Below are 16,409 nucleotides of genomic sequence, written 5' to 3' on the forward strand. Positions count from 1 at the left end.
GAAAGGATACTGAAGAGGTAGAAAGAGATAAAATTAAAGCAAGAGCATGATATTGGTAAGTTCGTTTTTAGGTTAGGTGCAGTCTAGTGTATTTAAAACCAAAATATATTAAATTGGGGGTAAATGGTTAGTTTCAAAATGACCTAACAGTTCCATTCAATTTAAAATGAAAATTGGGTCTTTCTATTTTTTTTAGATTCTCTCCACATCTCTTTTATTTGATTACTGTTTTCCTTGTTGTGTGTCTCTTCTTTGCTGCTGCCATAAGCCTATAAACTGAATGCACATGGAATTCCACAGCTCGCTGAGGTTTACACCAGGGAACTTTGCAGGAGGTCATGGGCAGTATTATGGACCAACTAAAGGATGGCTTTTTTGCAGGTAGGGCAGCTCATCATGTCTCCCCCTCCTTTCTGATTCACTTCAAGTCAAGACCATGGGATTTGCACATGTGTATTCAGTGTTCCAAATAGAGCTCATGCACCCAACCAGCTGCATGGAGCTCATGGCAGTCACCACATTCCTGGTGTGCCACGTTCAGGAAGGAGAAAGATAGAGTCCTTCTATGTGCAGGGGCCATGACATCTTTAAATTAAGCCGAGGAAGAAATGGAGACCAAAGGATGCAGAGTTTGCAGTCTCAGTAAGCATGTAAATGACCCCATGCAGAAGAGCCAAGTAGAGAGCACAGTAGATTTCTTCCCAAATTTCTCACAACATGGAAGTTCCTGTTTTGTAAAATAATGCAGGAACTTGAAACTGTGGGAACACATGTCTCGCTACATAACTTTTTGAAAACAGCTTTTGGATGTGTAGAAAATTATAATTATTTATAGTATTTATCATGTGCATATCATTTACATATTTTTAAAGTAAATTGTAATACAAAACTACATACGATAGGCAAAAACAGCTAAGCAATAGCAGCCCATCACCCAAATATTATCCTTTTGAGTATTTTGACAAGTATGCTTCCTTATCAGTCCTGTATCTATCTACTTAGCCACTAATTTATCTCCTGGTGTCAGAGGGCTTTTTCCCTGCTGGAGGTACGCCTAGCTAAGCTGTGGAGTTAGAGGGGGGGAATAATCAGAGCTACGGAGCCATAGCGGACGATGCCATATCTGACATAATATAACTGTACCTCCTGCTTTGCCAGGTCTCCCCAGCCTAACAGCCAATTCTGAGTGTCAGTGAAAGAATGTTGCTGCCACATCAGTAAACACAGGACGCTGCAGCCGTCAAGCCATCACATTGCAGCCTCCGCAACAGGGAGCCTGAGGGGACTCAGGATGGAGACAGAATGCCCCCGCCTTCTAGCCCTAAGCCACTGCAGCCCACCCCTGACGACGGTACACCCGTAGTAGACCCAGGATGAGAAAGCAAAGGACACTGGCCCCAGAGAGCTGAGGTGCATATCAAAGGAATGATTTCAGTGAGTCCAGACTCTTGCACCTTTATACATAAAAAAGCACTAAATTCCTTAACTTGAGATGTCTGGTTTTCTTTAATTAACAGTAAACTTTTTGGGGGGAGTTTACGCGGGCCTCTCACCGTTGTGGCCTCTCCCGTTGCGGAGCACAGGCTCCGGTCGCGCAGGCTCAGCGGCCATGGCTCACGGGCCCAGCCGCTCCGCGGCACGTGGGATCTGACTACCCGGTGTTTGTTGCAAAACCCCCTATAATCCTCGCTCCTCCCTGACCTCTTCAGATCAGTCCCTCAGAGCTGTTTGAGATGCTGTGTCCTGGGTTTAAGTGCTCAGTTTTGTCCGCCAAATAAAACATAACCCTCAACTTTTAGGCTGTGCATTTTTTAAAGTCAACATGAGGATGATGTAGTTTTTTTTTTTTTTTTTTTTTAACTGAAAGATCACGAAGCTCTCCCAGAGCATTGTAGGGAAGGAGGCTAACTTGCAAACTCTCTTGTCCTCCAGAGAGTGGAGACTGCACAGCCTCCTTCAGTGACCAATTTCAAGTCCTCCGTTTTGGTGGTGTACTGATTTCACTCAGGACATTTTGCAGAAAGAAGAAACTGAGCCCTTGAGTCCAGCACTTCAGGCAACAGCCAAATGCAAAAGTAGACCTTGTCTGTCTGGGCATCACAAACTCTGGAGGAGGAGGGATTACCTCTGTGGGAGAAACGATGTTGACTCCAAGCCCTTTTCAGCTTCCATGGAGGGAGTGTGCTCAGTGAAGGATGCAGGTGACAGACGCTGTACCTGCAGGTACCGTGAGACCAATGTCGCCGGGATAAACAGAATATTTCTTTTTTCTTTTTTTTTTTTTGGCTGCGTTGGGTCCTTGTTGCTGCACTTGGGCTTTCTCTAGTTGCGGCGAGCGGGGGCTACTCTTCGTTGCGGTGCACGGGCTTCTCATTGCGGTGGCTTCCCTTGCTGCAGAGCCTGGGCTCTAGGCGCGTGGGCTTCAATAGTTATGGCACACGGGCTCAGTAGTTGTGGTTCGCGGGCTCTAGAGTGCAGACTCAGTAGTTGTGGCGCACGGGCTTAGTTGCTCCACGGCATGTGGGATCTTCCCGGACCAGGGCTCGAACCCATGTCCCTTGCATTGGCAGGCGGATTCTTAACCACTGCGCCACCAGGGAAGTCCCCAGAATATTTCTTTAGAATTTCACAAGATGCCTGGTTTCCTGTGGGTCTTTGAAACATGTAAACGACTGAGCAGTGGTCTGAGAGGCACCGTAGAGCAACAGGGAAGGATATGGACTCTGGCGGCAGGCTGTCTGGTGCCTCCCAGGTCCACCATTTCTTGGACATATAGCTTTAGGGTTTTGACCAGGCTCTGTGCCCAGGCTCTTCTTACTGTAAACTGGATGTTAGATTAATTGTCCCAAAGGGAGAAGATGGTCCACAGTGCCCCTCCACTGGACATTTTCACTTCCTTATTGCTGTATCCCTTCCCCCAAATGTAGTCCTAGACACAGAGTGTAGACTCAATAGATATCTGTTATATGACGAAACAAAGAGAACGTAGTAAAGGAAAAGAAAGTGTCTATTAGATACACCATCAGCCCTCCATATCTGCAGGTCCTGCATCTGCAGATTTAACCAACTGCAGATCACAAATAGTAAAACTAAAATTCCAGAAGGCTCCAAAAAGTAAAACTTGGATTTGCTCTGGGCTGGCCACTATTTACATAGCACATACACGGTCTTTACAACTATTTACATAGCATTTGCATGGAATTAGGTATTATAAGTAATACAGAGATGATTTAAAGTGTATGGGAGGATGTACAAAGTTTTATTTGCAAATAGGAGGAGAATGGTTATCAAGAAGTCAGGGGAAAATGGATCCGGCAGATCAGCTTTAGGACCAAGTACATGTGGAAGGTGACGATCTAAAACTGATTCCCGTTAAGACCATCTCTGCCTCAGTCACAAGCAGAATGTATCTGTGCTCCTAGGATGGTCCAGACTCCAGTGTCAAGACTGCAGCGAAATATCCCTTTTCCCCTTTGCACGCCTCACACTCTTCTCTGTCTTCAGTCTTTGTCTGCTTTACTGATTTTTCAATAAAGTCAGGCTTCTGTATCCGAGGGTCTGGCATATGTGGATTCAAGCAACTCTGATCAAAAATATTTGAAAAAAAAATTCCAAGAAGCTCCAAAAAGCAAAACTTGGATTTGCTACATGCCGGCAACTAGTTACATAGTATATACATTGTCTTGACAACCATTTGCATAGCATTTACATTGTATTAGCTATCATAAGTTATCCAGAGACGATTTAAAGTCTATGGGAAGATGTGCGTAGGTTACATGCAAATACGCACCATTTCATATAAGGGACTTGAGCATCTGTATAACTACGTGCATAAGGAGGTCATTGGTGCTGCTAATAAACATAATGTCAATGTCCTAGAGAGACTAGTAACTAGAAAACAGGTGAAGTGGATGTAAGGTAATAAAATCAAATTTGAAGTAATATATTTTTTTAATTTGTTAAAAGAGGTAGGAAAGTGACTACAGTGGGATATAGCTCAGGAGGATGTTTTATGCAGGAGAAATCAAGCAATTTTACATACAGTAGTCCCTCCAAGAATTGGTCAGGAACCCCATGGATACCAATCCACAGACACTCAAGTCTGTTGTATAAAACAGTGTATATTTTGGATGGAGAGGTTCATCAGAACCTTTTTTTTTTTTTTTAGATTCCATATATATGTGTTAGAATATGGTATTTGATTTTCTCTTCTGACTTACTTCACTCTGTATGACAGTTTCCAGGTCCGTCCACCTCACTACAAATAATTCAATTTCGTTTCTTTTTATGGCTGAGTAATATTCCATTGTATATATGTGCCACATCTTCTTTATCCATTCCCCTGTCGATGGACACTTAGGTTGCTTCCATGTCCTGGCTATTGTACATAGTGCTGCAGTGAACACTAGGGTACATGACTCTTTTTGAATTATGGTTTTCTCAGGGTATATGCCCAGTAGTGGGACTGCTGGGTCACATGGTAGTTCTATTTTTAGTTTTTTAAGGAACCTCCATACTGTTCTGTCTCCAAAGAGCTCATCGTCAAAGTTGTGAGTACTCGAGGTGTAAGTACTTTATAGCAAGCTTGTAAAACTAGCGTTTCAGAATCCACAAAGGAATGACCCCCCGGAAGAGAAGCCAAGGGGGAGGGACATCTGTGACTCCTCTCCGTGAAATGAGGGAAACTGAACAAGGGAAGAAAATCGACACTGCTGAGCGCCTACTGTGCGCCAAACACCAGGCAAAGTGCTTAATGTTCAGTGTCTTATCTAATTCACAAGTGAACTGATGAGGTACCACTGCCCATTCCCCAGATCCCCCAATGGTTTGGTAGCTTCCCCAGCACCGCACAGGCAGTGTGAAACAGCACTGAGTCTCAACCCGAGACCTTCTGATTCCTTCATCAAGCCTATGCAATTAAAGATAGAAAATAAAACCATTGGAATAAACTACTAAGTCAGGTGGGGGGAATCCATTCATACCTGAATCATGAGGACGGTCTTCATTATCTCTGTCATCTGGGTTGAGAAGCGGGCAGCTGTGAAGTATTCAGAGCTCAATTGCTGATGGCATTTTGTTTTTCCTCTCAAATGTTCAGAGTTTAAAATTACTACTGCAGAGTTATAGACAAAAAGGAACATTATTTTCCTTTCTTGATTATGAGAAATGCAGTGCATTATTTTAGTTCCCGTCAATTAAATATAAATGAAGCCATGGTCTTTAAATCTGCAAAATCACATTCTTAATTGGGATACTGGCTTACTTATTGTATTCTCACCCTTGACATACTCTAATTGATACACAACAAAATTAAAATATATCTGTGGGGCATAGGGAAGTGAGCTGTTAGTTAATTGTAAAAATGAAATATCTTTCTCATTGAGTCTCTCTTGTAATAGACTTGATGACAAGGAGAGTACTTTATTAACGTCACGGATGTGTACAGAGTAAAACCAATAATTAAAATGCTCATTCACAGAAACAACTTATTTATATGCAGTTCTGGCTGTCAAGCTGAACTGCATTAAATTGAGAATCATACATAGGAGTATTACAGCAGGGTTCACAGCATCACTCAAAAACTCCCATGGGATTATATAGTCATATTTAGAGGGTTTTAGATAAAACTGAGAGAAGATGATTCTGGCAATGTATTTTATACTTTAATCACGTCTGAAGAGAAGCATTGTCACATAACAATTCCTCCAATAGCAGATATATTTTGGAGGTTGACACAGTAAGTGCAATGTATTTTCTAAAGTAATTATATTTAAACCTGTTTTAATATGGTTATATACTTATATTAGTGTCTTAAACCCAAAACAGAGGCTGAATAATTATTTTCCTATAGAAACTGTACTGCTGTTGTATGGTTTTTAGAAGACAGAAGAGGAAAATCTTCACAAATTAAAGAAAATGAAGATGTGTGTTTTTACTAATCTAATATTTGATAATTTACCCTACCTTTGGTACTGTGTTCATCTTTGATCGGTATTTTCTAGGCAGCCCGTGATCCTGAAGAAACTACAGTTCAACTACTATTCTAAGACTACTGAAAGAAGCATTTTTCAATTCCTTCGTGATGAAATGCATGTACTTTGACATACTAGTGCATGTTACATATTTAATTAATAGAATAACAACTATTTTTCCGAATACAACACAGGTAGGTCCCTCTTTGCTTTAGGACAACTACCTGTAGTTTGATTTTCCGTAGGGATTTTAGACTCAAACATGGGGTTGTATTGCTTGACTGCAAATACTCAGTGTTGTCATGTAGTCATTTTTTTATTCCTGCCATTCATGTTCAAGATTTATATAGCCAGAAGGCTGCCAGTACATATTTACTGGTCGGATGATGTAATAAATGGGCTCCCCAATCAGCTCCCCAATCAAATCTTTAAATAAAACAATTTTTTGAAATGAACCTTAGTATATACATACAAATAACAACAAAAACCCCACACTGCTGGTAGAGAATACTACTTGTATTTTCACTCATTAAAAACTATTTATTACATTTAGTAATGTGAAAAAAACTTGCTGATCAATACACCTGTAAGATATAATTCCAGCTGGAAGGAAGTTCCTCCCAGAAGGTCTGAGAACCTGTTTTAAGTAATCATCTTGCAAATATTCCTGGTAAGGTTAGAGAATTATTTCCCTCACCTCTATGCACTTTCTATATTTTAAAACCTTTTTTGTGCTTTAAGAATATCTCAAAAAGAGAGCACACATTTCTTCAAGGATTAGGAGGAATACTTTTTGGAATGAATGTTTTTCAATCTCTGTTGAATTAGCATAGCAAATTCATTTACATTGTAGCATTTTCAGCAATTGGAAAAATAAGTACCCTTCAATGATATCTAAATAGCACATAAAATTAGCAGTTGAAGATAAACTGGGTGGTATCTAAAAAACTGCAAAACAGGATCTGGGAAACAAATGAGAAAACAAGGCATACAAAAAAATAGGTGAAAAAAATATCCTTTAACCTTTCAAATCTCATCGCTCTCCAATCCTATTGCTCGAGAAGGAGCCACTGTTACAAACACAGAGGTTCTCAAACTTTGAGGGCTAAGGAATCCTTTAAATTAGTCAATTTTATTAAGGTCCCCCTAGAGCTTTTGCTTATGTGGGTTACATCTATTGATATTTATCATTTTTATAATTTAAAATAATAATAAAAAAAAATCTAATAGTATATTTAAAATAACATTAATAAACTCATTAAAAGTTAACATAAATAAATTTTCATGGAATAGAATAATATTCCTCAAAACCACACATAAATTTGATTAGAAGTGAGATTGTTTCACATTTTGCAAATCTCATTAATGTCTAATTTGACAAAATACAGCTGCATTCTCAAATCTACTTATTTGTCCCCTCAAAAATTTTATAAAATCCTTTAGACAAGAGACCATATTTTCAAGTTATATCCCCAGAGCCAGGCATAGACTAGATTATCAGTATCTCTTTAATAAATGAATCAATTAAATCATCTAGTCAAGCATGGGTTTTGTCCTTGAAAAGGTTATTCAATGCACCTTTCAGTTTTTTTGCCTCTTCAACTGCACTCCCCTGCTTTGAAATCTGACACTAGCATAACAAAAGCAAAAGCATTCTTGGATTTGTGGATTTTCTAAAATACTCTGTTAGATTTTAACATCACGTGGGAAGAAGTGAGTGAGCTGGGTAGGCACAAAATGATCATCAGTGTATTCGTAATGATTTAGCAGGAAGAAGTCTTGTGCTAACCGTGTTTCCTAATCACATGCCAGGTGTCACTTAGTAAAGTGATCTTCTTACCCCTTAGCCCTGGAGAACTGGTTAATTACAGTAAAAATGCTCATACATTCCTGTATATTGTCAAACATATGTAACACATTACAAGTGTGTCATTAAGCATCTTATCCATTTCATCCTTAGATTTTTTTTTGTTCTAAACTGGAAATGAACCAAAAGATCATCTATCCAACCCCACTCACTCTTCACATAAGGAAAAGACTATATTTTTCGTCAGAAAATAAGATCTTAATAGAAGTTAACAGCATTTTACATACGTATTTATCAAGTTGCTAAGAGATTACTGTAGACAGAATTCAATTTGGTGTTTTATTACCATTACTTTTTCATGTAAAAGAATGATTTCCTAAGGGTTATTCTGCTTTGTTTTTTACAACATTCGGCTGAGGAGTATGCCCGTGGACGTTTAGAGACTTGTTTATTCCTTTTAGAAATCCTGTTCGTGCTTAGTTAGTTTAGTACTATTTTACTTAAAATTAAATGAATGTTTTTTGAGCAATGAGATACCATTTACTGAATTACAGCTGCATTACATCAAGCCAGCAAGCGATCCTCCTGAAACTTCAGCTCCCAGGGCTCACAGACGAAATCCAGACTCTGCATTTCCTAAATTAAGGTGGAAAACTTCATTACTCTACCCAGTGCCGGCAGATGTGTGGAGAGCAGGCAGACTTTTTAGAGAGCAAATAAGTAAAGGAAGGCAAGGCTTCCTTGTTATTTTCATCTTTTCATTTGGGAGTGAGAATGTGAGCAGAGGGGAATTTACAATCCCACTGTCATTTCATCTGTTTCTGAAATGTCCTTTTGCCATATTTACCCAAAGAAAGATGTATGGGTAGTTTATTTTTAACATAACATGAAGATTTTCCTTATGAGCTATTCAACCCTATACAAATATTTTTCACTGAAATGTCCGATTTCATTTTAAAACAAGTATCAGTAGTCTTCTTAAATGAATCTTAATTTTTAAGAATTGTTATCTTTAGGTTACTATCGCAGAATAACATAGAACTCAAAATCTAGTACATAAGATAGTACTGTATTTTGTAATATGCCAAAAGATTAAGTAAGAGTTACTGATTATTATACAGAAGTTTCTGAAGATGGTCTTACCTGAATTCATCCTAACATTCATTTGGCCCTTCTTTTCCACGGAAATACAATAATTTTTATTTATTTAATTATAACAAATATATAAAATTATATTTCATTATTCTGAGCTCTTCAGCAAATTTTTATGAGAAAAAATAGTCACTCAAAACCATATACTATAACCTTACCTCACCTAGGCCATAAAGTTTGTATTTGTGTTTATGTATAGATGTGTATTATATTATTTATATCATATCATATATTAGAAGATTGATAAATCACTTTATCTCCTTAAACTGTGATTTCTTCAATGGGTACCACAAAAATGTAATCAGTTGTATGTGTTAGAAAAATTTTAAATAAAAGCATATTGCTTCCATTTTATGAATTGAACTTCACAGCAAATTAATAAGGACTATGACAAAATTTCCACTATTATCTCTGGATTTAGACTTAATATTCTAAAACTTATTTTAATTAACCAAAACTATATTCATCGGGCATGATCTAAATTTAACTTTATTTGAAAAATAAAGTTAAACTTCAAAGTCAAGTTTGCCAACATTGATATTTTTAAAAATAAGATTTTCCAAAAAGTGAGGGTTAGAAGTGTAAAAATATGTTGAGAATTGATGCTGTCATCCTTACACATACTGATTTTTATTAAACCTACTTTTAAAAGCATAGATGGACTTGGCTATCAGAGTTTGCCAGGAATATTAACATGATAATCAACTACATAAAAGCCAAAACTCTATTAAAAGCTGATCAGTATTCTAGGAAGTTAGCAAAGATTTTTTTCATTTTCCTACCTCTCAGAAACACTGTAAAAACAGAAATTACTGCTAGCATAGGAAAAAGAAGCATTAGAAAAGTTTGCATACCTACAGTCCTTAAACCCTTCCTTTACTTTGTCTGGCTGGAGGATTAGGAAATGGCGGGGAAAGCTCTAGGGGCGTAAGAGGCAGGTGACCCGATTTACCCTTCTTGTAAACATACTAGTGGCAGGCTTCTTTGGGAACAGACTACAGCTGACCCTTGAGCACCACATTGGGGATTAGGGACATGGACCGTGCCTGCACTTGCTGTACACGAGGCGGTGCACAGGCCCCCCACGGGGCACCCGAACTCCCCCCTACAAGGGACGGCACCACACCACCACCACACACCAAGCGCCCCCCTCCCCAGCTGTACCCTAGGGGGTGCTTGGGAGCACTCCCTTTGATTCAATCTGCCTTCTTACATATGGTGACCCTAATTCAATCAATCGTCCTTCTTAATGGGTGTCAGGAGACTTCAGACGGCCTATTCATTTAATGGGGGTCAGGAAACCTAAGGGGGTTGATTGAATCGGGCTCAGGAGACCTAGGGTGTTTGGTTGGTTTAATGAACGTCAATAGATTTAAGAAGGATGATTGATTTAATGGGGGTCACGATATTTAAGGGTGCTGATTTAACTTAGAGTTGGTCCTGTGTATCTGTGGTTCCTGCATATCAGCAGTTCCTCATCCACAGATTCAATCGGCCTTGCATCTTGCGGTACTGTAACATTTACTATGGAAAAAAATCTGTATGTAAATGGACCCACCCAGTTCAAACTCCTGTCGTTCAAGGGTCAACAGTAAATGGTTTCTGTTGGCAGGAGAGTCATTATCTCTGAAACGCTTATAGCAGAATCTGTCTGTCTTATGGTAAATATATATATATATATATTTATATGTATAATTTAAATAATAGAAATCTATGAATTATGGCTGTCCCTGGAACATGCCATGTGACCTATGTTATTGTCTCCAAAAATACTGGGGTGCTTTATGACTGATACAGCATCTTCTGTGTATTTGCTTAGAAGATGCATGATATGAAAGAAAAACTTGGGAGCTAAGCTGCTTCATATGGGCATCTCCATTACTAGTACCCTAGAAATTCTTAAGAGAGCTTGATATTGGAAAAGATCTTATAATTTGTGTAACTCTGATTTGATGTTCTGATCCTTGGAGTTATATCAGGCTGATACTGGAAGCAAGACTGCCTTTCAGACTTTGAAGGCATAATGGCTGAGACACCAAGGTGTTTCCTCTGAATTCTCCACTGTAACCATGGCGATGAAGACGACTTAGGAAGAACAACGGCTGAAGGTGAGCTCGTATTACATTACAGACCTGGGTTCCTCTTCTGTGTGATTCCAGTTTTGAAGGTCAGGCAGGCAAAAGTTGTATTCTTATGGAATGGAAGTCCCAGTATACGTTTACTGGGTGACAAAAGTATATCTAAATGTCATGGTATGTTGGCATAATCTTTGAGTTAGAACTGAAAACCCTTGAGGACAAGTCAGTATAGGACATTAACGATATCATGGTAACTGCTTCTCAGAAGAAGTGTTTTGGGGGGAGGGGGTAAGGACCACTGGTGTGACACCTTAGTGACGAATGGTGTCTCGTGCATAAACCCTGATGAAATTCATGGACCAAGTGATTCTGTAATATTCCCAGAAGTTAAAAGGGCCAGAGCAACCAAATATAACAATCTAATCATGAGAAGTTAATCATTATTTCTCAAGGGCGTGCTAATAAAGAACTTCAGAGACTAGCGAGTCTGTTTGTTTTTGGTAAGATTATCATTCTCATCTAGGGATTTTATTGTGCCCGCTTCTCAAAATCAAGATGAAGAGGCCTGAATTTGCATGTGGTCTGAGCAGAAACAACTGAACGTTTTACGGGGGTAAACGGCACAGGCACTCCTAGGAGGTACTTATGACCTATCTGCTCAGGTAATAGCAGACCACGTGTGCAGACAGGAGCCTTTGTCCCAAACTGACACATGCCACCCAGTGGTGACTGGTTGGGTTTGAGATTCTTTAGGGGTAGGTCTAACTTCTTCCTCTGTAGGTAAATTTAACAAGCTCTGAATGCATCTCCACTCCTCAGTGGGAAGGAAAATCTTGATTCCTCTCCTGTCTGAACTTATAATATCTGCCTTGAAGTGGGGCTCGGGAGAAGTGCGAGCTAGTCTGCTGTTATTATCATCTTTGTGGGTAAGTAGTATTTCTGCTGATCTGGAAAGCTCAACCACAGAGAAGGGGAGGTTAAGAGAGGTAGTAAATGGAAAAAGCAGGAGATCATAGCATAGGGAAGAGGCTCTTAGAATTCTATTACAGTTGAGGATGGGCAAACCATCCCACTTCCCCCAAGTGTATGAAGTACTAGAACAACACTCCTACCTGTCTCAGATCTGGTGCTAATGACCAATGTTGGGAAAAACTTCTGGGAGCTGTCCTCTCTGGAGAAGAAAAAATAGACTATTGCTGAATTACAACCTCCACCTAAAGGGTTCATCTCAATAATCTTGAGCAAAGGAGTGAGAGGGTGCCCTCGGGTGATGCAACTTACAGGAGTCAAATACAGCTGGTTCCCAGTGCATCAGCCACATGAATCTGTCTGGTTGATTGTCAGATTAGATGGAGGAAATAGTACCAACACACTGGACAGAGCAGAAGGCTGAACAACAGAGATTCTGCACTCCGGGTGACCATAAATAAAGCTTGAACATGGAACTGCTAAGACAGCAGCCTTAATGTGATGAAAAGCAGAATGTAGCTGCCTGGCCACTGTGTCACCACTGGTCTGTGAAGGAAACATAGAATTCGCTTAAAGACAGTGGAAATGGACTGTAGACAGTCACCAAAAAGACGGATGTGGGTGTGATTTGGTGGCTAAAATTATGGTTAGGTCACCTCCATTCCACTGGAATGGGAAGACTAATGGCCTTCCCAGCTAGAGCTGTTACGGGGTTAGAAAAGCCCCAGATGACAGTCTCATGGGACACACAATGTTTGTTTGGTGCAGGGCACTTTTTCAAACAGTACGAGATTCGTTAGTGTGTAAAGCAGTGGCATAGGGATGGCTTGATTAGCACTGGACCCACCGTGACCCAGGGGTGTTAGGAACTGCTCTTAGGGTATGATCAGTTATTTTATGTTTTTCATCATGATGTAATGGACTTGCAAATTCTCATAATGACACAGAGGAAGTTCTCTTCCAGGAAGCAGGCCACGTTTAGAAAGTTGGTCTGGAGGGACAATGAATATCTAATTGGATGAATTAACAGGATGATGACTCTATGGGAACCTCCCCTCTGTCAACAATGCTGAGAGCAGGATGGAGTGTATCTGAAGTGACTGGAGTCCTGGAGAGTCAGGCTAAGGAAGACCAACAATGGGAAATCTAAGGTAAACCCAACTTAGGGCAGGTTGTCACTGGACAGTGTGGTTTGCATTGTCTTCCGGATGAAAGTAAAATTTACCTCACCAATGGTACAATTGGCTGGGAATGGACAAATAAAGGAAAAACACCTCTTAGAAATATTAGGGGATGCAGATGGTGTTATAACATAATGACGACTGAAAGCTGTCAATTGTAAAAACTTGTTTTACAATGTAGTTATATTTGCAAAGCAGATGGAATCCAGAATTGACAAAATAATATCAATTCTAGTCACCATTGTCATCACTGAGACTGTGTGGTATGTTGGAAAGAAAAAGACTCCTTAAATACACGCTGTATGGTGTGGCAGATAAGATGTTAATATCTCCAGTACGGTTATGTGGTGTAACAAAGGATTTGTACATCCATAAACAGAATTAAATAAAAACCAGACTTGTGTAGACCAGTGGCCAGTAAACTAATGCCCTTAGGCCAGATTTGGCCTGTAATGTATTTTTATATGGCCCATGAGTTAAGTATGGTTTTAAGATTTTTAAAGGGTTACAAACAAGTAAACAAATAAAACAAAGAAGAATATGTGATAAAGACTGTGGCCTGCAAAGCCTTAAGCATTTACGATCTGGCTGTGTTAGGCTGATTAATACCCCACCCCCCCATTCCCCCAAATGTCCATATCCTAATCCCCAGAACCTGAGAATGTTTCCTTATATGGCAAAAGGGACATTGCAGATGTGATTAAGGATGTTAAAATGGAGAGAGTATCTGGGGGTATCCAGGTGGGTCCCAAGTAATCACAAGGGTCCTGATGAGAGGGAAGCAGGAGATGAGAGACTACAGGATATATGAAGATGAAAGCAGGAGACCATAGTGTCCATGTGGCCTCTAGCAGCTGAAAAAGGCAAGTGGATGAACTCTCCCCTCAGGGTCTCCAGAGGACCAGCCCTGATGACTCCCTGAGGTCAGCTCTGCTAGACTCAATTTAGACTTTTGTCTACCAGGACTGTAGCAGAAAAAGAAATGTGTGTTCTTTTAAACCACTAAGTTAGCAGTAATTTGTTACTGCAGCAGCGAGAAAGCAAACACAGAAGCCCTTTTTAGAAGTAGCTTGCTAGCCCCTGTGGCAGATGAATGTGCCCAGGATAAGAAAATATTCTGGGGGAGTCTGATGTAAACCCTCAAGTAATAGAATGCCTACGGAAACAGATGTCCCAGAAAAACATTTAAATTTGGCTCCAGGAAAAATACACACTCAATTAAATGCCTCCGTTATCACATGTATAAATTTCTAAATCATTACAGATAATAGGAAAAAAAAAAGGATTTCTGCTGGTAAAAGAACATCAAAAGACCTGTGAGGGGATATGGTCAAGATTAACAAACTTCTTAGAGGGAAATCCTACTCATGACAGAATTGCTCAAATTATGGTGATCACTGGGGTGTTAGCAGGCATATTTTTTAATAAAGTACTAGAGGAAATGTTGAAAACTAATAATGAGAAATATTTTGCAAGGAGATATTGAGCACAGTGGAAAAAGGACTGTCAAGTGAGTTCTTAAGCAGCGTGCCTACAAACGATTTTCCCCTTTTACTGTGGAATTGTCCCGGCAAACCAACCAACCTGGATTATTTCAAGTGGAGCCTGTGTTCTTCCAAATACTGGTGCCCAAAAATGGATGAACAGAGGAAAGAGAAATGTGTGGCAGGTGTTTCACTGGTCTCTGGCTGAAAATACATCAGGTATGTCTACAAAATGTTGAAAATAAGAAATACATACACACACATACACATACCTTCAATGGGCAATCTCTAACCCCATGCCTCTAGTTCCATAAAAGGTTCAGAAAAACTGTTTTCATAGCTTACTGCATGCATACCCGTAATTATTATAGAGGACTCTCAGAGACCATTCAGTACAAAGCAGGAATAAGACGTATTATGTCAAAACCAGTTTTATTTCCATCAGTAGCACTGGCCCTAATGGTAATACAAGGGTTAACAAATCAATTTAACCTTTCTAAATTGATTTCTTATATTACCTTCCATTGATTTTTCTAACGCAAATGTATTGCTGGCAAAATAGTGGAGATTTGTTTGACCTCTTTATTGTTGTAGGATATGGCAATAAATTTTTTAACTGAGATTCCAATTAGCTTTCTGCTCTTACAATATTTTACCTAAATCTTCCTTTTAAGTTCCCCTAAGGTTACCAGAAAAAATCGTCTAAGCATGACTGTATGAAAAAGGTAGAAGTAAAGAAAGATTTCTTATGTCATGTACAAAATTGAGGTTACTCTAGGTTAACTGAATCTGATTCCTTGAAGAGATAAAGATGCTCTAAATCACGAAGAATTAATCAGAAAATTCTAATTGAAAAACAGGACCTCAGTACTCTATTATAAAAGAGGAGAAAGTGCCAAATTAGCACAACAGAGCAGGGAAAGATGAAAGACATTTTATAGATCATCGCCTTCCTGACCCTTGTAAAAGTGCTGTTACAGAGAAAAAACAAAGAAGAGAGCCCCAAAGAGCAAGGTGACAGGATTAGGGCCTCCCAAGGAGAGCCTCTAACAAAAGGAATTTGAGTTTCATAATTGGAGGTGGTCTGCATGTGAAATTTTCAGATGTCCCTGCAGATACTAAGACAGGGGGTGATGTCTCAGTAATTCCTGAAGGGCAACTGAGAGGGAGGTTACAGGACGATATTACGGACACAAGAGTGGAGAGAGAAAAGCTTTCCAGGACAGGTCTGGAACAATCCCGTCTATGCCAACCACTCAGGTTAGACATTTAAATGTACATTAAAAAGCTGTCTTCTTGCACTGCTGATCTACCTGGCTTTTACTGACCTTGAATAAGAGAAGGATGAGAGAGTGGCGGGAAAATAAGAAGAAAAAGGTAGGGCAATCTGGAAATGCCCCTGGCAGCCACAAATACAACCACAGGACAGTTACAGGAGACAGAACACTGATACGGGGAGACTCGGTCTTTCAAATATCTGAATCCCTCAGTTCGGAGGGTTTGGAACAGAGAAGGGAAATAAGAAGGGTGGGGTGTGCAAGTCCAAGGGTACCCCACTTTCACACCTCAACATCTACCTGCGGTTATTTATACTTACAAAATGAAGGAAAGGAATTGGATTCGAGGATAAATTCAAGTTTTCATTAATTTGATATCTCTAAATCTACAAATTCTAGGCAAGTTTACTTGCAGTGAAAGGCATTAAGAGTATATTATTTAAACATTTACTTTAGAAAAGGAAAAAAATCTGACATAATTTAGTGTTT

The 16,409-nt window shown here is 39.5% G+C and overlaps 1 long non-coding RNA gene across 1 annotated transcript in view; it reads right to left on the minus strand.

Moving 5' to 3' along the window:
* Positions 1-16,409, minus strand: part of LOC125964781 (uncharacterized) — a 179,250-nt gene that overhangs the window by 66,377 nt on the left and 96,464 nt on the right. Inside the window, exon 5 of the long non-coding RNA XR_007478057.1 lies at positions 4,983-5,113. This is a non-coding gene — a long non-coding RNA (uncharacterized LOC125964781). The remainder of the gene's footprint in view (positions 1-4,982; positions 5,114-16,409) is intronic.

Source organism: Orcinus orca, chromosome 6 (genome assembly GCF_937001465.1).
Source record: "Orcinus orca chromosome 6, mOrcOrc1.1, whole genome shotgun sequence".
Taxonomy (NCBI): Eukaryota; Metazoa; Chordata; class Mammalia; order Artiodactyla; family Delphinidae; genus Orcinus; species Orcinus orca.